We start from the raw sequence: 22,716 nt of genomic DNA, 5'->3' as shown, positions 1-22,716 counted from the left end.
ACAGCCAGCCAATTGCCTTCCGTCCCCCACCCTCTGACCACCCCCTCCTCCTTCCACTTCCCTCTTAGGCTCAGAGGATGCAGATCCCTGCTGCATGAGAGCTGCCCCTGCTGGTGAGTTCCCTTCCCGGGGGGGGGGGGGGGGGGGGTTGCAGCCTTTCCAGGACCTAGGGGTAGGGGGAGGCCATTTGCAGAGTTCTTCCACTCCACCCACCTAATCTAGCACCCATTGTATTCCTTAATGCAACAGGCTTGGCCCCTAGTCACACAATAATGTCTGGTGTGGTACTCTCTTGCTCTCTGATATATTTCCAGGTGCCTTCGTCCTTCTCCCACTAAATAAAGAACCCTGTTCTGCTTGGCAGTGCAGGCTAAATGAAGGAGAATTTCCCACCCCACCCCCCTTCTACAGCATTTCCCAGGGCCAAAATGGCCTCAGCGGAGAGTTGTTCATATAGCTCTATATGAAATGCTATATGAATGCTGCATGTGGAGCATCCCAAGCATGTATGGTTCCAAAATTCTGCAAAGGACTTCCTGCTGGGGCCATTGGGGGCTGGGAAAATTGACCTGGAGGGCAGGAGAGGTTCATGGCTTTCCCTGCTGCTGCTGTATTGTCTTCAAGGGAAGCATGCTGAGCCTGGGGAATCCTAACCCAATTCACCAAAAATAAACAAGCATGCAAGAAAACAAACATCAGTTTTTAGCCTGCCTCCTTTGCCTCTCCCGCAAGATACACTGTAGTGGAATTCACTTACCAATAAGAGAATCCTAGGTCTGTCAAGTAGCAACTCAATTATGGTGACCTGAGCGAAGAGCTTTCAAGAGACATGAGAATCAGAGGTGGCTGGGCATTGCTGTCCTCTGCAGGGTCTTCCTCCTCGGTGGTCTCCCATCCAAATGCCACCATGCTTGGCTTCCAAGTTCAGCCTATACCAAGCCGCCATTCCTCTCAATATGTAATTCAGCCCTTATGAAAATCAAAGAAGAACATGGAAAGTCCAAAGTGAAGAGGGGTATTTTAGTTCTGTGAGCCATCATTTGAAGACCAACTTCCAGGAGAAGTGGAACACACTTGTGAAGAACAGTCAGGTCTACTCAGAACCCTACTAGGACTGCATTGTTAGCCTGCTGTTATATTCCACCACCTGTATCCTAGCACCAGCTCTCAGGAGAGCAGTCCCATAAAGGGAAAGAGGGATCATTTCTGCTGATGACAGGAAACCTTGCAGGGACAGTAAGTGACTCTGCCCAAATGCGACAGCTATGAAAGGCACAGGAGCATCTCTCAGAAAAGGATGTTGGAATTTTTAAAATGCCTTTAGCCACCATTGCTGATTATAAGAAAATATCAAGTATTAAAGAAAAAACCCTGGTGGGAGTTTAAATACCAAATCGTAGTCCCTTAACCTCATGAATAAAGATCTGAGTTTCCTTTAAAGCCCAGTTTTAAATTAATGGAATCTTTATAAATAGTGTATTAGTAATTACTTGAATATTAAAATCAATTGTTTTTCATTATTAAGAAGTCTGCTGAACAAACATTAATAAATAAGCATGCATTGTAATGTCTTGTTATAATATGTAAGATCCTATATTTAGTAGCCAATCATTACTTATGGATGTTTCTCTGAGATGCCAGTCTCAGTCTGAAGTAGTGTTGATTTACAAAGCAGGGTTTGTTATCCGTGTGACAATTAATCTGAAAGCCCATCTAATACCTTGACTTTCAATTGAAGTGACAATCCTGCAGCAGGGATTTGTTTGTGAATTCACGTAGGTAAGCTATAGCGGTTCTAAATCTCCAGATGAAAGAAAGGCCCCACTCAGACTTAACTGAACTGACAATAGCAGGAATGTCCAGCATTTCCAGAATGATATATATGTGTGTATTATGTGGTAGGGACAGAGGCTGGACTTTGACAGCATTTTTACCTTGCTCTACCCCTGTCTGAATGGAGAGATTATATGTGCACTTGTATGTCCAGGGTCAAATAGGAGGGTCCCATTAGATGAGAGCAAGAAACTGTGTGATCATATCTGTCATTTTAAAATGATAAACAGCCATCTTGCCATACAGGTTAGGAGCGGCACCTTCTAATCTGGCAAGCCAGGTTTGATTCCCCGCTCCTCCTCCACATGCAGCCAACTGGGTGACCTTGGGCTTGCCACAGCACTGATAAAAGCTGTTCTGACCCAGCAGTAATATCAGGGCTCTGTCAGCCTCACCCACCTCACAGGGTGTCTCTTGTGGGGAGAGGAAAGGGAAGGTGATTACAAGCCGCTTCGGGTAGAGAAAAGCGGCATATAAGAACCAACTCTTCTTCAGTCTGGGCAGTTGCTTTGCAACAGGTCTATGAAAGAGGGAAGGTAGTAGTAGGGATGGGCACAAACTGGCTCACAAAGTGAAGTTCATTTTGGCCAGTTCATGGTCCACAAAGTGAAGTTCATGGTAGATCAAGGTATGAAGTTTCCACAAACTTTCCAGCTGTTCATGATGGTTCATTGAGAACTACAATAGATAAACCTTTGATCTGATCCAGCTGGGTTCTTATGTAAAAGGAAGACTAGAAAAGAAGCTTATGTGAAAGCCCAAGGAGGACTGAATCAATACTCTTTGAGTCTCAGAATCATAAGCTCGCTGCACCCATGGCTGGAGGAGAATCATGCTATGTTCTCCAGAGTGTGTAGCAACTTTAATAAACTTGAGCATATCTAGATCTTTTCCATGCCTGGATGGGACTCTTCCTCAGATGGGATTCTTCCTATCAGTATGTTTGTTGTGATGGAAGAAAAGAGGTGTATAAATATAACAATTATTCTGGGATTCTGAAGTATTCTGGGATTATACCCACCTGTCCATGTCTCTACATAACAATGTCTAGTCTACAGAAACAACTCAAAATAGAGAAGGCAGGATAACAGTATAAAATGAGGCAATGTAATAGAACATATTGTTTAGTTTTCTGGGGGAATGATAAAGAAAATAAATAACAGGATTTACAAAACAATGTGTTTTGCAGCACTGCACATTTTACTAAGCTACTGTCTTTTATTTAGCTTTTCAGATGGGCAAGATTTTCTTTCTCTCTCTTTCATCTCCACATCTATACCTGATTTTAATCTGATGGATTTATTGTACTTAACTTGCTAAAATGTATTTAGCATGAAAAAGGCAGCAAGCAAGCCGTCTCCAACATAAAAGCCATCTAAATGCATTAGTGGTGAGTGGCCAGCAAAATAGAGCACTATCAGTGTGGTTTTTACAGGAATTAGGGCTTTCCATCCCAAGAATTTCTAAGAGGGCAAATCACTCATTTTCCTTATTTAGTATATAATCATACCCAGACCTTGTGTCATTCATCTGACATAATGCTGGACTGTCACTTAACTATCATTAGTGGCCATCCTCTCTGCTAAATTTGGGGGAAATAATATAAAGGTCATTTCTGTCTGAGAGCCTTTATTCCTAATGAAGAGAATAAGGGGGAAGCATAGAGCCATCATTAGTGACTAGATGCTCAGTGATCAGGGATATGTATTCTGCACTTGCTCAAATTTATTTTGATGTATAGTCGGACTTCCTATCTTCAAGGTTTGAATACTCTTTTTAAGATTTAATCTGTTCTGTCCAAAGAATAACACTTGTCCTGGGTGGGTCAGGCTAGCCCAAACTCATCAGATCTTGGAAGCTAAGAAGGGTCAGTCAGAGGGGAGATCACCAAGGTAGTCTACAGTTGCTATGCACACAGGCATACCATGGTATTCCATCTCTGAATGAAATGTCCTTGAAAACCATAAGGGGTTGCCATATATTGGCTGTGACTTGAAATCAAAAAAAGGGCTTTTGAACCTTTCATGCATTCTTTCAACCACTCATATCTTCATTTCTTCTTCTTCTTCTTCTTCTTCTTCTTCTTCTTCTTCTTCTTCTTCTTCTTCTTCTTCTTCTTCTTCTTCTTCTTCTTCTTCTTCGGGCTATTCAAACCAATGAGTCTAGTTCGGTTTCAGTTTCCTTGGACTTAATTTTCACCTGAAATTATGCAAAATTTCAAGTTTCTGTTTGCATTAATAAATCAACATTCTGCATATAAATGACTCACAGTGTACATATAAATTGCCCATAAAGAATCAGAAAACAGTTAGGACAATTTTTTTTCTATAAAACTAAGAGTATAAGTGGACAGTTGGATACGTTAACAGAAATACAAATCAGTATAAATAGAAACCAAGCAGACAGCACATGCTCAGGTGGAAGAATCAGGTAGTCTTGGGATGCAAATCATAGCGCAATCCTAAACGGAGTTATAATCCTTTAAACATATTGAATTCTTTTCTCTTGAAAATATATTTCCCAAGGCTTTTAGAAATACCAAAAAGTACTTTATTCAGATCAAATCTTCCAAGGCTTGTTCTTCCATCATGGTGCTTAAATGCTACTTATTTTTTTTGTTCAACATCTTTACTTTCCTTCAGCATTTCTTGCCAATTTTGCTCCATTTCCTCCTTACAGGTGAGAAAGGCATCTTCAAGTCATTTTTTTGAGCTCGCCAAATCTAGTTTAGAGCTCATCACCATCATCTCATAAGCCATCCGGGTAATCTGCACAGTTTTTTCTGTGTCTTCTAGGAGCTTTCTGCACTCTTTGTTCAGTTCCTCAAGCTTTTTTGACTATATTATAACTTCTTTCACAGGGCTGCCATTTGGCCATCTTTGCCAGGGAAGGGCATGACAGGCTTTCTTCTGCTCACCCTTCCTCTGCATCCTCCCTTCTAAATTTATTGAGTTTCATTGGTCCAGGAGGGTGGGATTTTGCTCAAGCCTGAACTCTCCTCAGAAGCTAAAATGATTAAACTGAAGCTATCATACACTGGTCATGTTATGAGAAGACCAGGGTCACTTACAATGATAATAATGGTAGGGAAAGATGAAGGCATCAGAAAAAGACCAAACATGAGATAGATTAGCTCAGTCAAGGAAGACGTGGCCCTCAGTTTGCAAGGACCGAATGAGTGTGTGGATGAGAAGACCTTTGGAGGACACTGAGTTATAAGGTTGCCATGAGTCAAAGGTGACTGGATGATACTTAACTCACCCAAGGCTGCTTAGAATTACTCTTGTAATATGAGTGATAGGCTTGCTTTCATTTACAGGGAGTAATATGCAGCAATTAAAGATGGCCTATCAGAAGTGATGTACATCTCCTGAGGCTTCCCCCCTACCTTTGGGGTTGCAAAACAATTAAGCACTTGATACACCCCAATGCACTGCAGGCAAATGTGTTCTTGGGCCACACATTTTTTCAGGCGTGTGGCCAATGCACCTTATTCTCATTAAGGCCACCCATTTGCCCTGTTCCTGCGTCTCTTTAGAAAGATACATGTATAATCTTGGTTGAGAATCCCAGTAACTCCAAAGGAATCTCAACCTGGTGAGTTCAGGTACCTGATTTTGGATGTCGCGTCTAATTGGATTTCGTTTGGAAGCTTCCATCTTGGATCTCAATACCAAAAGAGGAGGAGAAAAGGAAGAGAACATGCAAACCCAGCATTTCACCCGGTTTGTGCTTGTCACGGATAACCAGAGATTTGTTCTGACATATGAGGTGAGCCACAGAAATTTAACAAAGTTTTCCCCATCATGTTCTTTGAGTGCCAAGCAAAACTTTATCTCCTGAATTTCTCCTCATTAGTCTGCAATTAAAGGCACAAACCTGGCCCTTATGACAACCCTTTGTGTTCTCCACAGAAGTCCCATTACTTTCAGTAGGGTTTATACCGGAAGACTCCTCAGTGGTTAGGGCTTTTTTTCAAACTCTGTAATTCTTTTAAAAAGTATTTTCAAAAATATCTTCATATGGATTGACAGGAAAAGGAGCCTGGTTCTAGTTTCATGGTATCCCATGTCAAGATTTTAATTACGGAATGATTTCAAAGAACCCTATAAATTTCCTGACAGCTAAGCAATTTTTATCCCCAGCAGAAGTGAAATTGTGTAGATTAATTTTACATTCCCTTAAAAGACTGAAATGGAAATAGCTCATTCAAGTAAGGTGAGAATTCCCACCAGATCTATAGACACAAACAACACAATTGTGGCATTCTGGGAGGGGTGATTAATGTGGGAATGGACAACATAAATTTTGTTCAATCCCCCCCCCACAAACCCTGAAAAAAAGATAAGTGTACATATGACACTCAACAGATGACTCCAAATGTAACAATTCATATTTCTTCCATCTGAAAATTATTTGTAGTTTGAGAAAATATACTGTGACAGATTTCTCAGTCTTTGGCCTCCTTTGTCAGTTTGATTTAAGCAGCTCTGCAAAGGACATGGGTTCCTGCCTTAAAATAAAACATTTATGTCTTCTGAGAGGCGGCCACACTGGCCAAATGATTTCTGTCCTAGCCTTTTGTATATGTCTTCAACAAAATGCCAAGGTAAGAAATCTTTTGTGGGAACTTGAATCAACAAAACACTCGTGTGCCAGGATAAGGACAAAGTCAAATGCCAAGGCTGAAGAAGACCTTGTTCTTCTGGACATAAATGCTGCCAAACAATGTGAACCAACTTGAACTTCTCATTTTCAATGCTCATTCATGTTAAGCCAAACCTTCCTTTGATTGCCTTTGTGAATGGTTCACAATTTAAAACACGAAATGTTTCAAGTAATTTTGCATCTGTGCACTGGCAGTATTCAGTATGTCAGTATGGTGCCTTGGCTAGACAATGTGCAGCTGAGGCATGCTCAAAATATACTGGATGAATTGGATTGTGTAAGCCCCAGTGCATTGCTGGACATGTTGACTGTTTGAGAGAAGGCATGAGCCAACGTGGTGAAGTGGTTGAAGAGCAGTAGACACTAATCTGGAGAACCAGTTTTGGTTTCCCAGTCACAGTTCTTGTAGAACTGTTCTTGCAGATCAGTTGTCTTAGAGCTCTGTCTTCCTCACTTACCTCACAGGGTGGTTGTTAAGGGGGAGGGAAGGGAAAGGTGTCTGTAAGTCACTTTGGGACTCCATTGAGTTGTGAAATACCTAACTCTTCTTCTTCCTCTGAACCAAATTACATTTTCCAAATGGTAGTTCAAAAAAAATGTTCATTCAATTCACACACGTGTGATATGTCATCATATCAGGACAATGTTCTAGAATTCACCCAGTATCCAATGGTTAAAACATAGAATTTAGGGTGGTTCCTAGGGTGCCACACAAATGTGATGATGTCACATCCAGGTTCACTCCACAAGTTATGTGGAGTATCACTGAGATGCTGAGTCCCCCCACCCCTCCAATTTCCCACTGATGCCCTGGTGAGAGGCAGTGGGGGACAGAGACCCAGGTGGGAAACCTGGCTCCCCAAAAGTGGAGGTCCCCTCAGCTGTAGACTAAGACAGACAGGGAGTGAATGTGGCAGGGGAAAAGGGAATAAAAAGCCAGAGCAAGAGGAAGGGAAGGAAAAGAGAGGACCATTGGCTAGGTCTTCTGAGGTTTCAAGGGACCGATCCCACCCAGGGACAAAGGCATTAGCATTCCAGCAAAAGGAACAGCAAGCAACCCTGCAGTTATTGAGGCCGAAATGACTCAACGACTAATGCCTTACTGCAGCAACTAGTGACAGTAACTGAAGAATCCAGGGCAAGAAATCATCTCTGGGAGATGCAACAGAGCTGTGACCGACCTCTTGACTGTAACTTGGCAGCTGAACTCAAAACTTTATTACTACAAGTGAACGATTAAATAAACAAAAGCTTTAACTATCCTCATTGGCATCTACTTGTTATTGGAGAGGCCAGAGAAAGATGAAATACCCTAATGGAGAAATGGTCCCTGGCCCCAGGAGCTTAATTGGCATTATTGATATAGGCAATCCAATATTTTGCCCTTCACTACATGAAGCATCAGGAGGAGGAAATGGAGGAGGGGGGGAAGATTGGAGTGCACACACCAGTGTTGATGACAGAACTTCCTTGGAGTACAGGAAGTGATGTCATGGGGTCCTCTATCCCATGATATCACTTCTGCTTTTCTCCAGAAGTGATTCAGTGTACCAGAGTGATGCCAGTGCTCCAATCCCTGCTTCTTAAAATGCCCCAGCAGCAACCTGGCAGCTCTAGTCTTAACAGCAAAGTATGGAAGTGATTGTATTATTATATTTGGATTTTTCATTTCAGCCCAAACTGATTTGCAAATGGGAATTAAAAAAAAATGTGATGATGCAAATAGTATTAAAATTCAGCACACATGCTCCTTGCAGAGAAGGTTCTCAGCCATAGTCAGGCTAGGGAATACCCATTCTCACATTGATATGAAGCTCAATGGGGGGGACTTTGGACCAGTCACTCTATCAGCCTAACTTACCACGTTGGATTGTTGTTGTGACAGGCAAAGGCCATGAGCCATGAATTCCACTCTGATATCTCCCTTGTCCTTTACTCCTTATTCCTGTCAGTGTAAGTCTCCCCCTTGTGGCTTACCTAGCATTTAGGTTAGTGTTTTTATATGCCCTTTTACACCATATCTAGCCCAGTTTATCACCAGCTGAGGTATTTATGGCCTGCTTTCACACCCCTGGTTGTTTTTGCTGTTATTACCAATCAACTGTTGGTTTGAGCAATTATCTTGGATAGTTTTATTATCATTTCAATATAGGTCTGTCAATTTGGACTTGGGCAATTTCTGGATATTTGGAGGCAGAGCTTGGAGACTGATACCAACCTAGGACTTCCTTTCCTTTCATCCAGTCAAAGGCCTATGATGCATAGATCTCGAGCGGTGAACACTAGAACTTCTAGTGTTCCTATACTCAATTACATACTAAAGCCTGCCCTTTGAAACCGCCATTTCCTCCATGAAAGAAGCTGTAATTCTAAGAGAGCTCCTGGTCCTCTAGTGAGGTCAGTATCTCTATCTGAAATTCATTTTCCGGGATCCATCATTATGGCAACTGGCTGGAATCCATTTTGAGGAGAACATTCTCATAGATTGTCTTCTCATCTCCCAGTCCTTTCCATTAAAAATAACATATATTCCACAATTTAACTATGAACTGAAATCTGTTTTCCTGCTGTTTCTCCCACACACACACACACATATACGCACACACACACAAATACATTCATAACAAACAATAATTATCTCTTCACCGTATTGTTCCATGCAATCCAGAAATCCCTGTTCGATCACTTGTGTTATGTATATTTTATTCAATGCTAAGCAAGGCACAGCCTAGATAACCGCCCTTACCTCCACAATTTTTTATTCATGTTTATCCACAGTGGGTGCAAGCAGCATGCAAAATAAATGAAGAGTGATGCCACACATTTCTTTAGAGAGGTATTAGAAGGGAGTCAGCAGAGAGGCGTTTATGAAAGTTGCATGAGCTGTAGATTATATATGCATGTGATTCCAGAGCTAGAACATTAAGTATCGCTCCATTCCGTGGTCGCCACAAATATAACGCTGGACATGTAACGAAGACTTGACTTTGGAAACACAAATGTTGTTATTCAACAAGACGCTTGCCACAATAACTCTCTGATCTCTTTCTAATTACCCTTTGAGGCACACCTGAAGGTCACTGCTAATTTGATGGTAATTATGATACCACTTCATCAAATCCTTGCAAATATCGAGAAGAACTAGTTTCAAGTAATTGTGTGTGGTGGCCGGGGCAGTCTCCGCAGCTGTGGTTACTGCTCTCTTTTATTTATTTATTTTTTGAAATGTAAAACCTGGATCTCCTTCTGGGAATCTGAAAGCAAAGTATCAACCGAAGATGTCCTGATTCAAGGTAAAAGCAGCCATGTTTATTAACCCACCATCTTTAAGAAAAGGGCTTGTGATCAGGAATCATCAACATTAGTCAGACAATAAGGATGTTAAAGTGTTTTTCCTCCGTTACTAAAATGAACTCTTCCCTTTGTCTTCAGTGCAAAACTGACTTTCAGCAACACTTGAGAGAACAAACTGCTCAATACATCTGGATCACTCCGCAGAAACTAAGCACATTTGTTCTTAGAAGACCGTTTCCAAAAGGGCAGTGTAATCTTAAGGCCCTTTCCAAAGTACATGAGTTTAATGCCACTGGAGGTCTTCACCATTCCACAAGCAAACCTCTTCATTGATTCAATGGCAGGTATCCCAAACTCCTCCAAGATGTGTATCTGATAGCATCAGACTTAAAAAGCAAATTGTTGTCCAGTAATTGTCTGGGTACAATAATAAGAGGGGGGGTGGCTCTTATACATATGGAGCAAGCAGGAGGTAGGATTTGTTTGTATCTGGTGGCAGAATCTTGGCCAGGAAAATGGAGGAAGTATTTACAGCTTCCCCCTGTGATAGGCGGCAGTGCCAGAAAGATGGTGTAACTGCAGGAGATGGAGGGAATGTCTCTTGCAGGTAGGAAGAGCTCTGGGGATTGAGATGGATGGAAGAAAACGTTGTCCATTCTCCAGCAGTAGGCAGCTTACTAACATTACAAACATACTCTATTGCACTTATTTACATACACTTTGAACAAAGTTTTTGAGGTACATGCAATAGGTTCCCAAAACTGCTGGGAGATTGGGGCAGCATGATTACTGGGATGGGTGGAGTTTGAGGAGGAAGTGACATCATTTCTGGGTGAGACTTTAGGCTGCCTCCCTGATCATGTTTTTAAATTACAGACCTGGGGTCCACCGTCTTTTTGAGCCTGCAGGCCCCTTTGGTATTCTGACACAGCATGGTGAGCACAGGAACAAAATGGCAGCCATAAATTGACTGCCGCAGGAGGTAGCACAAGTGACAGAATTGCTGTTCCAGATTACTTTAAATCACTAAAATTCCCATGCTGTGATGGCAGCTGGTATTTAAGCAATGTTTTGAAAATCTGCACAACCAATCAAATTCCTAATGGCCAATCAGAATCCTTGCTAAGCAAAAGCCCCACCTGGGGCCATGCAAACAGGTGTCATGGTCACTATGGGGACCATTTTGGCTGGGGGCAGGCACTTCTTTTCCCTGAGTGGATCAATGTGAATGCTAGACTAGAGGCCAGGCAGAGTCTGGAGCTTCTGCCAAATCACCTCCAGAAATAACTTGCATATTAATCTAGCCTAGTTTGTTACATGTGTATATAAATTTGTGACAGCACTGGAAGTATATTGAATCTTCTACAAGTATTCCTCTCCTTGCTGACAGTGGTGGTTGTGTCCATAATGGAGTCATATCTGATCATGGAAGGTCCAAATCTGAAGAGAAGCAGAATGGGTGCAAGCAGGAAAACTTAATTGAATCCCCTCTAGATCCCCTCTAGATCTCCAGGAGATTTTGGTCATTCCAAGGATACCACAAATCCTTTGTACAGATTCTGTTTTTACACCTCTGGAGCCACCATATTATAATGTGGAAAAAAATTCTGATGGGAAGAATTTCAGAAATATCCTTTCTTATCTCAGTAGGAGATTGTTCTTAACCTCAAGGCATGTAACTTTAAGGATTTCACACGTGATTAGGCATTTTCTTCAGTGCCTTTGCTGATTCCCATAATGCCCTGTTGCAGAATGAATGGCAGATATCCAATGCCTACTAATCGAAGAAGCAGGTCGGAGGTCCTCAAGGAAAGCCAAAAGCTAAGCAGAATTTGGCAGGGAAGTGAAAGAGATAAATTTACTCATCTGCTATCAGACATTTGACACATGTATAGTTCATATTTTCAATTCATCAAAAAAGCTGCATGTGTGGAATGAGGCCTATTTTTTTCTCTCTCAGCCAGCTTTCACCCTCCCCTCCCCCTTTTCCTGGCATTCAGTTTGATTAATGTTTACATTAAGCACAATTTATTGGTCACTTGCTCAGCAGAAGCTTCTCAGAGAGAGAAAAAAATAAGCAGGCAATTTTTTTTTACCACTTACACCCTCATAAAACACACAGAGATTACAAACTCAACAATACAAGGCTAATTAACTCAAATCAGCAGATGTGCACTCAGAGGTGGTCCCCTAAGATTTACAGCTGTGTTCAGTCAAAAGTATCTTATGGAGAGCAGTATTAGTCACCGTCAACAGAAAGGAGTCACTGTTTCCAAGTGGACTTGAAATCTATTAGTTTATGGACCAGTCAAACAAATACTGGCTTTAACTTACACTTCAGCAACATAAGATTGGCAGCACCCGTCAATACAAATATACTATTCTTGTTATCATCATTATCATTATCATCATTTTTTAGACAGCCTCTCTGCCAAATTGGGCTTGAGGCAGTACCATGGCATTCAGTTTTGGAAATACTGATCATTTCTGCCTTCTTTGCAGTTCATCTGTGCTTCCAGCAGAAAGCTGAAACCCGAGACCAATACAAGAGGCAAAGAAAGCAGCTGGTTTCCCTCCCTTGCCTGAGGAAGATGGAGGGTGAGAAGGGTCTGTGGATAGGTCAACTTACCAGCAGCAGGGTCTTTCAGAGAGGCCAGCACCTTTTCCACTCGGCAAGCAGCAGGAAGAGGAAGAAATGAACAGATAAGCCCCAAAATTGGCCCTCATTGGAAGGGTGCTCCAGGGAGGGCTTCTCAGCTAGGGAGAGAGTTGTCTGCACCCAGTTGGAACTGATTTGCAATTAGAACTGATTGGCCCTCATTGGGAGATTGATTTCTCTCTATTAGTAGCAATGAGGGCTTATCAGCTAGGGAATGAGTTGTCTGCACCCAATTTGAAACGATTAGCCTTCATTGACAGTGCAATTTGAACTGATTTGCCCTCATTGGGAGATTGCTTTCTCTATTAGCAGCACATGCCCAGGGAGGTCCACTCAGGTAGGGAGTGAGTTGTCTGCATGCAATTTGAACTAATTGGCCCTCATTGGCAGAGTGCAATTTGAACTGCCTCATTGACAAAGTAAAAAAGGTAAAGGTATCCCCTGTGCAAGCACCAGGTCATGTCTGACCCTTGGGGTGATGCCCTTTAGCGTTTTCATGGCAGACTCAATACGAGGTGGTTTGCCAGTGCCTTCCCCAGTCATCACCGTTTACCCCCCAGCAAGCAAGCTGGGTCCTCATTTTACCGACCTCGGAAGGATGGGCTGAGTCAACCTTGAGCCGGCTGCTGGGATTGAACTCCCAGCCTCATGGGCAGACAGCTTCAGACAGCATTTCTACTGCCAGAGTACTCTCTTCCTATTGATGGCACAGCCCAAGGCGACACCAATCAGGTAGGGAGTGAGTTGTCTGCTCACAAATTCAATTTTATAATATTTAGTGATGATGATATGATCACCTATACCTATATTTATAGTGGCGACATGTTTGGGGTAAAGCATTTATTGTATGAGGAATGTTCTGAATGAAAACAAAAACAAAATGGCACCAAAATCATGGACTTGATTTGTACAAAGTTGAAGCAAAATCAACCTTATTTTTTTTTTGTAGGGACAATAATCAGGGAAAGACGTTTATCATAAAACGAGGGAAATTCCTCAAGGGAGTTTCACCCATCCTTTACTTTAACAGTTTCCAATTGAACAAATGAGCCTGATAAAAGTATAAAGAGGAAAACTTATATTTCAAATTGTTGGAAAGATCAGCATTTCCTCCAAGAGACTGATCCAATGCATTCTTAATTGAGGTCCCATTGAATTCAATGGGGTTTTCTAATATGCAAAGAATTGCTTAAGTGTATGCAAACTGTAGCCAAATTCAGAAGGCATAGTGACAGTGTAGAACCTTCTAGATCAGGGGTAGTCAACCTGCGGCCCTCCAGATATCCATGGACTACAATTCCCATGAGCCCCTGTCAGCGTTTGCTGGCAGGGGCTCATGGGACTTGCAGTCCATGGACATCTGGAGGGCCGCAGTTTGACTACCCCTGTTCTAGATAAAGAAAGAGATAGTAAACAGTAGTGGTGGTGGGGAGACCAAAACAATAAAACAATTAGAGTGCTTTCAGTTGGTTGGCTTCATCCTCAGACATAAAAGGAAAAACCATGTGGAAAACGAAATACATGAAACATTAAAGCTTTTAAGCTTTGCTTTACTTGGGAACATTTGCACACAAACGAGCCATATGCTAGTCTGGAAGCAGGACTAAAGCAGATGTGAAGTTTTATGACAAAAACACACAGAATGGATGAATTAGCACGATGAAACCGTCTGTTCTTGCTTGCAGTCCATAATCAGAGAAGAATGTGTCATTTCTATTTACTCATAGGTAATGCCGGAAAACGAATGGCATTAAACATTCAGCGGCTCTATTCCTTTTCCAGTGTCGGCATACATTTTTTAACAGTTGTGGTGTCCAAAATAATTTGTATACATTCTTCAGCGCGGCCTTGTATTCATTCATAGTTTGCCGTAACCCACATGATCTGCAGAAAAAATCCTTAGTATTCTATTTGAGGTTTGCATTTCGCTATGTTTTATTCAGTTTGAAATTAAACATTTTTAGTGTTCCCAGGTTGTCTTGTTCTCTGGGCTAAAACATTTTGGACAGCTTGGATTCGACTCCAATTTTCTGGACCTCCTTCAGCCAAGAATATCTGTAATCTTCTACTTCCAAAACAAAAATGACATGCTCTCTGTAGTGAGGCATAAGAAAATTCCCCCCCCCCATTTCATTTCTTCTTGAATCTGATTATATCTTTGTTGAGCCCTTGCTTTATTTATAGCTTTGTTGGCCCTTCCTATATTTTGATCCCCTAGTTTTCACCGTTGGTTTTACAGCTTTGGTGTGGATGCGTATGGGATGGGGTTATACATAATGTATGTGAATATTCTGTGAATAATCAGACATCTAATGGCTAAATATGCCCCACATGCAGATACAAAATTCTCAAGGGGGGGGGTCTGCCAAAATGACAATACAGGCTTCTCCACATCCTTATGTTGGCAGAAAAAAATAAAACTGGGAATTAGGCAAAACAGAAAAAATATAGTAATGCACCAAGTAATTGCAACTAGGGTTGTGTGCAGCAGCATCCATTCCAGGCCAACGCACCCAGTGCTGTGCCATGGGGAGGGAGGGGAAACATGGGTGCCGGTGCTCAACTCAGTGCAGATGGGGCCTGTAGATCTCTCAAAATTATAATAGACCACCAGACTACAAAGATCAATTACTCGAGAAAATGACCAGAGAAAATGACAGGAGGAGAAGAAGAGTTGGTTCTTATATGCTGCTTTTTTCTGCCCGAAGGAGTCTCAAAGCGGCTTCCAATCACCTTCCCTTTCCTCTCCCCACAACAGACACCCTGTGAGGGAGCTCAGGCTGACAGAGCCCTGGTATTACTGAAGGAGAAGAAGAGTTGGTTCTTATATGCCATTTTTCTTTACCCGAAGGCATCTCAAAGCGGCTTACCAGTTACCTTCCTTTTCCTCTCCCTACAACAGACACCCTGTGGGGTGGGTGAGACTGAGAGAGCCCCTGATATCACTGCTCAGTCAGAACAGCTTTATCAGTGCTGTGGCGAGCCCAAGGTCACCCTGCTGGTTGCATGTGGGGGAGCGCAGAAACAAACCCAGCTCACCAGATTAGAAGTCCGCACTCCTAACTACTACACCAAATTGGAAGGAATGATATCCCCCATCCCTGTCCCTTCAGTCTACCTTTGAATCCATCACAATGGCAATACCAAGAGGATCAGAGTTGCCACAGACTGTTTATAAGCAGACTGATAGCCATGGGTCGGCACTTAGTTCTAAAGTTGTCTCTGTCACAGGTGTGAGAGGACCAGCGACAACACATCCAGTGTCTAGCCTGCACATGGCTTCCAAACACTGATGAAACAGAATTCCATAACTCCATTCTCTGCTCACATTGAGATTATATCAGAAGAAACCAGATTAGCAGTAATACTATAATGAGGAGAATGCACAGAACAGTAATGGATATAGCTATATTCTGCTTCTCATTCTTTCTTAAATCCAAATAGGACGATCTACTAATTTAATACGGTTCTTATTGCACTGAGCAAAATTCCTCTGCTACCTAGCCTCAAATATAAAACTCTCTTTCTTAAACTAGCTAGGAAAATCTACGAGGAACCGGGAGGCTAAAAAGTACATCAGAGTATCAAGTGTATTATTTTAAAAAAGAAGAAGAAGAAGTAAAGACTTAGTTAAGAAATACGAGGAGTGGAGAACCCTGTTTTTATGCACTGAGCTTTCTTTAGTATGAAACCACCTCTTTAAATATTTACTGCTATTCACAGTAGGGCTTTAAATATTTCCCAGTATTCCATATTGGTGTAGAGGAGGGGAAATTAACCTTTGGAGTTGAAGAGAATATTTTATCTCCCATTTCTTTGATGTTTAATTGAAAGTAGAATGACTGCCAACTTTGGGGAATGTAACTATCATAACTTCAGGAGACTGCTGCTCCCCCACCCCCACCCCAAGAGTTTGTTCCGAGGGAAACATTTACAATGTGAATTGATAACATTGGTTCATATTTTTCTTCCCTTGTGTTTTGTTAGCATGGCAATCCAGAAGCCAACAACTAAGAGTAAGATGTCCCAAAATCATGTACTTCCCCATGAATGGCAAAAAAAAGTTCCAGAATTCTATATCTCTACCTATACTATAGAGCCTCTTGTGGCGCAGAGTGGTAAGGCAGCAACATGCTGTCTGAAGCTGTCTGCCCATGAGGTTGGGAGTTCGATCCCAGCAGCCGGCTCAAGGTTGACTCAGCTTTCCATCCTTCCGAGATCAGTAAAATGAGTACCCAGCTTGCTTGCTGGGGGGTAAACGGTAATGACTGGGGAAGGCACCGGCAAACTACCCCGTATTGAGTCTGCCATGAAAACGCTAGAGGGCGTCACCCCAAGGGTCAGACAGGACCCAGTACTTACCTTTACCTTTACCTATACTATGAAGTTCTCCAGCCCATTCTGTCTATCTTATTCTGTTTTTCATGAAGGACAGACTTAACATTGCATAGTGGGAAACAGTTGTTCTGACATCCTAAAGAATGGGCCGGGCAACCAATGGGAGACTGGAGGGAGAGGGCTGGTATATGGGGAGAAAAGAGATTCCAAGATGTTACATCCAAGAAAACCCAGAAGTACATCACATTTCTCTAGGGAACTCCCAGTGTAATTGTAACCCAAATAAATGATGCCTTTGGCTAGTGAGAAGTGTCAAAACAGGAAATGAAATAGCTGGGACCTGTAATGTTTTCCATTTGCAGTCCTTTTGGGGTGCAGTTTCTAGAGAGGGCTGACATGACTTCTGGGTTTTACTTGGAAAAAACAAGGGGCAGGGGGCTGCCATTCCCAGTTTGAGGCTGGAGTGAGGAAGGGGACTAGGTGAATCTGTTTAAAACTGATGCCTGGCTGTATCCCATAGTCTGCTGCTTGTGGAGGCAAAAGTCAGTGAGTCTTAGTGAGCTTTAAAAAAATAAAACAACCATTTTTGTAGCCGCCTACCCTAACTTACATGGTTTTGTTACATCTTGTAATACAATGTGTAAGTTAGCACTCCTCAAGGAACAGATAGTCCTCCAATTTATTAGCTGAAGTATCCTACATCTTTCAGTGTTAGGGGGAAAAAAACCCTTATATTGACAGATCTGGAGTTTTTATTGAAGTTATATTAGGGCTATCTATCAGAGATATGCTAGAAAATCTATAACCTCCACCCAAATGTGGCCCATGTGAGCAATCCAGTTTATGAAGTGCAATCTTCCCAAGCTGGCTTGGTGCCCCTTGGTTCATTTTTCAAGCAATGTGATGTTTAATGATTTTGTCAAAATAAAAACTAATACACAGTTTCATGTCTATCATCAAATTATGCCTTTCAATTGATGGCCTGAAAGATGAAAAAAGACACTCACTCGAAGGACTGCAAATGGAAAACATTACAGGTCCCAGCTATTTCATTTCCTGTTTTGACACTTCTTACTAGCCAAAGGCATCATTTATTTGGGTTACAATTACACTGGGAGTTTGTCAAGAGAAAATAATGACACTGTTTCATTATGGGGAGCATGTAGATATTTGTCTGTGGCAGGGTGTCAGGGCATTCAATATATTTGCAGAGGGGAAATAAATAAATAAAAAGGAAAGAGTTGGGGAAGCCCTGATGCCCTTCTTGGTAGCAAGTTCGGATCCCATTTGATACTCTGCTAAACAGAGATTCCCCCAACTCATCCATATTGTGCCCATCATTGCTTCATGAGATGCTCTTGCCTAATGCTTAGCATCTACCACTGCAATCCTAAACAGGAGTGCACCATTATAAAGCCATTAATAGCCTGCCCAGGATGGCCCAGGATAACTCAGTCTCCTCAGATCTCAGAATCTAAGCAGGGAGAGTCCTGGTTTGTATTTGGATAGGACCAGCAAGGAATCCCAGGGTTGCTACACAGAGTCAAGCAATGGCAAACCACTTCTGGATGTCTGTTGCTTTAAAGGTGCTACAGAGTCACTATAAGTTGGCTGTGACTTTATGACACTTTCCTCCACTGTCATTAATGCCAAAGGATACATGTGTATTTAGGGTGTCAGCCTGAACAAATTTCCCCCAAACTTTCAAGCAGTTTGCAGTGGTTCATAAATGGATTCATTTCCAGACAGATGAAATGCTTACTAAACTTCAGTAGTAACTGTCAGATCCCTCCTTACCATGTGGTGCCCAGAAACACCCTACATCAATTTCAAGTACTTAAAAGGCTGCCATATACAGGATGAAGCAGAGTTGTTCTCTCTTGCCCCGGAGGGACGGACCAGAACCAATGGGATGAAATTAATTCAAAAGAAATTCTGTCTAAACATCTGGAAGAAGTTTCTGACAGTTAGAGCGGTTTCTCAGTGGAACAGGCTTCCTCGGGAGGTGGTGTGTTCTCCATCTTTTGAAAGAGGCTGGATAGCTATCTGATGGAGATGCTGATTCTGTCAAGGTTCAAGGCGGTGGCAGGTTAGTGTGGATGAGCGATAGGGTTGTGAGTGTCCTGTATAGTGCAGGAAGTTGGACTAGATGACCCAGGAGATCTCTTCCAACTCTATGATTTTATGTTGCCTACACCTTGCCCATATTGCTCTGTAATCTCATTTCTGTGCTGGAAATGTACAAATGGGGGCCAGTTTCACCAAAGGCCGACTAGCAATATCTGCACCCACACAGAAAGCAGGAAATATACTCCCCATCCAAATGTCATGCTTTCCAGGAGCTGCATGGATACTTCGAAGGGCATCTTTATGGACTCTCAGGGGTACTCAACTGCTGGATTATCTCTCTCCTGGCTAGAAACAATGGTCATTTGCAGGTTAATGACACACCTGAGAATTATACTAATCTTATCAGTCCTTAAGTGCTTCTTCCTTCCCACTGGACCTACATAACTCTATTAGTCATTATTAACATACCTACCACACCTAAATCCTTTTCTGTGATGGTTTATAGTTAATTAATTGAGCATACCACTAGCCAAGCTGCATTTCCCTGGTTCATAGCCACCCAAACTAATGGTTTTACAAGGCTATAATTATGCTTATGTATATATATAGATATATATATATATATGCTAGAGGGCGTCACCCCAAGGGTCAGACATGACCCAGTGCTTGCACAGGGGATACCTTTACCTTTACCTACTTATTTCTAGAAGTTTCAGTTGATGCCATCGAACTGCCTGATGAATAAGGAATATAGATTCATTGAACAAACATTCGTTAGCATAATTATGCTTGCTAACATAGCATGTTTGTCACTTAATACGGCTCTGATGGAATTGTTTATATAGGATTGAAAGCTGGAAGCAATGTAAATCAAAAAGTCATTCTCTTTGGACAGGCAGATTTTCCTGCTAGAAATTTCAGCAAACTGATTAGATAAAGACAGCATTCCCTTTCCACACGTCTTTGCACTTTATAAAAAAAAACTTTACAGACAGGAAAGTTGATTGGAATGTTAACAATGAACCACCATTTGATACTGGGTTGTCAAATATATTGTAGAAGTATTGGTCTTGAGAACTGAATGCTTCATCTGTACAGCATTACAATTATCTTACTGTAAATCGGTCTTATTATGCACTGTGGAAAATAGGATTGGACTACTTAAATGGTTGTTAAAAATTTGGAGTTTCCTGCTCAGACAAAACATCTGAAGAATTTATATTGTGGTTGTTAAGGGAGGCAACATTCTTTCATGGAGGAGTTCATACATTTTTAGGTTCTCATGGAATCTCACCCCAAGCAATTATTTATTTATTTTATTCATATTTTATATTTATATACCGCCCTCCCCGGGGGCTCAAGGCGGTTTACATAATAACACAAGAACAATACATGGAATAGTCTTATAAAACATTTGGGTAACGGTGCAATAATAACTGATAATTGTAAACATATAACATTATAATTGTATAACCAATAAACAATACAACGTTGCAACATACAAACAGGTCCAGAGTGTATAGAGAGGGGGCGGAGAGCAGGGGCCCTTTGGTCGCTGTTGGTTATATATATCTGGTCTCAGGGGAGAGATATATACTGCCCTCCCCTGCAGCTCATGGCAGTTTACAATGAAAGTTTTTCAGGGTACCTCTCAGGAACTAAGTGGTTGAGACCCAGCAAATTCATACCACAGACATCACTCTCGGGCTTCAGGATGAAGCTTTAAGTAAAAGTCTTTATTTGGAGAATCAGGACCAACATCAGCACATCACATAAGCTCTTAGACAGATTAACCAAAGAAGTCTCTTATCAATCAATGCTTTGGCTAATTTGGTCCATAATCCTATGTTATTCCTATCTGGAACCATTTAAAGTTGATTTCCCTTTCTTTAAGTCCAGTTTGGGTAACAACACTGAGGATCTTTTCAAGTGAATGGAAAAACAATGAACCCGACAGAAGTCCTGCATAACAGTTTGCCTCAAACCAGCCTGTAGAGTAAAACAACCGTGGTGGGGAAATGCCTGGAATTTCTCCAGTGTCTTGTACTCTAGAACAAAACAGGGAGGGAACTTCTGAATGGTGGATCCCCCTCCTCCTTCTCCCCTCTCTGGAGTTCCTACATGTTTGGAGGGTGCTATGCTATTGTTGAATAGCAATTCTTAAACATCAGAGGGTGCTACCTGAGAATTACATTGGAGAGGGACCATATGTTCATAGGTTCCTCCTCTCCAGATCTATGATGTATTTGACTTTTTAGCAATCCAGTCATATTACTAACTTTCTAAATAGCCACAGAGAAAGCGACAACTCTACTCTTTGTTCACACAATCCCCTAAACTGTTATTGGAAGCATTGTGAAAGAAACCTCTTTTCCTTGTCTGATTTCCTTCTTCCCCTGACTTTTACATTATCCTGTTTTATTTCCTTTATGCCATTTAGGTAGCAATCATAAACTACTGGTGAAAAAAAACAACAACAACATTTGTGAAAATTTAAAGGATAAAGTTTTCTGCAAAGTAATTGAAAATGGTGCAAGTCCCAAAATTCACAGCTCAATTCATTCAAGAGAGAAGCACAAATTAAACATTTTGAGCAGAAATCAATTGGTACCCAAATTAATATCAACCTTAGTTCCCAGTTTAGAAGGAGGAAATGGAATGGAATTTTGCTCCATTGTTAAACAAACCTGAAGAAAGCATTGTGGGATTATTTTTGTGAGCAAAAATATGAACAGATAACCATAGAAAAACCTGAGTTTTATCAAATCAAAGACCGTTTATGCACTGAGAACTTCACTGCCCCAGCTCCCGTGCAGGAGCACAGATCGGGGGCGGATGAGATGCACCAGGCCAAATGCTCCCCCATGTGGGTGCAGGAAGAGGTGGAGCAACCTGCCACGACTAAAACTCCAGCCTGCAGCCTGGCATGAAACCTCCAGTGCATAAACGGTCAAAGAGAGAAATTATCTATAAGATGAGCAAGAATATCTCCAGTGCTGTTTTAAACATCCCAGATTTTGTTTAAGAGGTTCCTCCTTAAATATCCAAAAAAAGCTCATAAAAGTAAAGATATTCTCTCATATTATCTGTTCAATTTATTTTTATTATTATTGGATTGGATCTTCCCTCCTATTCTGCTGGATTTTGCCCCATTCTTGCAGTCCCCATCCCTTAGACGCAAGCCTTGCCTTCAGTCTACATCTTCAAATCTCACAATCCAAGCCAGAGGGAACTACTCTAGAGGAGACCTGAACAGGCTTGCAAGACAAGTTCCAGTGAATTCAGTGGGATGAACAAAATGCCCTGAGGGATTTTACACACATCCAAGACGGTTACCCACTGAGGATTGCCATTTAGCATGGTATTTAAGAACCATTTTGTAAATAAACAGAAGTGTCCTCTGAGGGAAATGACTTAATATGTTCTGTAACAGGTTAAAAAAAAAAAAACTCCTTCACTGTCCAGTCCCCGCCAAGGATAACATGACAGGGATTGTTGCAACCATCTTGGCGCACAGTAAATATAAGATCTGAAAGAACCTTTCAACCCCCTGTGCAGTCTCTCAAGCATTAACACAGAAATTCTACAGCCGTCGAGTTCATTTACTCTTGATAACAACCAAAAGTCTTATTTGGCATTCTAATGCCCTATTTTTTCGGCTTAGTTGGAACCTGTCATGTGCATGTTACCTTGAGCAGGGGAGCTGAATATGAAACTTGACTTCACTACCTAAAACATTAAAATTTCAATAAGTTAAAAAGGAGGGGGGGGGAGAAGAACACGGGGAAAAGGAAAGAGAATTGCAACCCTCCAAGAGGTCGTGCTAAGTATTCCTTCCTTCTCTGCTGTAAATT

The 22,716-nt window shown here is 41.7% G+C and overlaps 1 pseudogene; it reads right to left on the bottom strand.

Annotated features, from left to right (window-relative positions):
* Nucleotides 1–4,439: 4,439 nt before the first annotated feature.
* On the bottom strand, nt 4,440–4,710 carry LOC143824041 (synaptonemal complex central element protein 3 pseudogene; annotated as a pseudogene).
* Nucleotides 4,711–22,716: the final 18,006 nt, after the last annotated feature.

This window comes from Paroedura picta, chromosome 14 (assembly GCF_049243985.1).
Source record: "Paroedura picta isolate Pp20150507F chromosome 14, Ppicta_v3.0, whole genome shotgun sequence".
Classification (NCBI taxonomy): Eukaryota; Metazoa; Chordata; class Lepidosauria; order Squamata; family Gekkonidae; genus Paroedura; species Paroedura picta.
The sequence above is the reverse complement of the archived record's forward strand: the minus strand, read 5'-3'. Positions and strand labels throughout refer to the sequence as shown.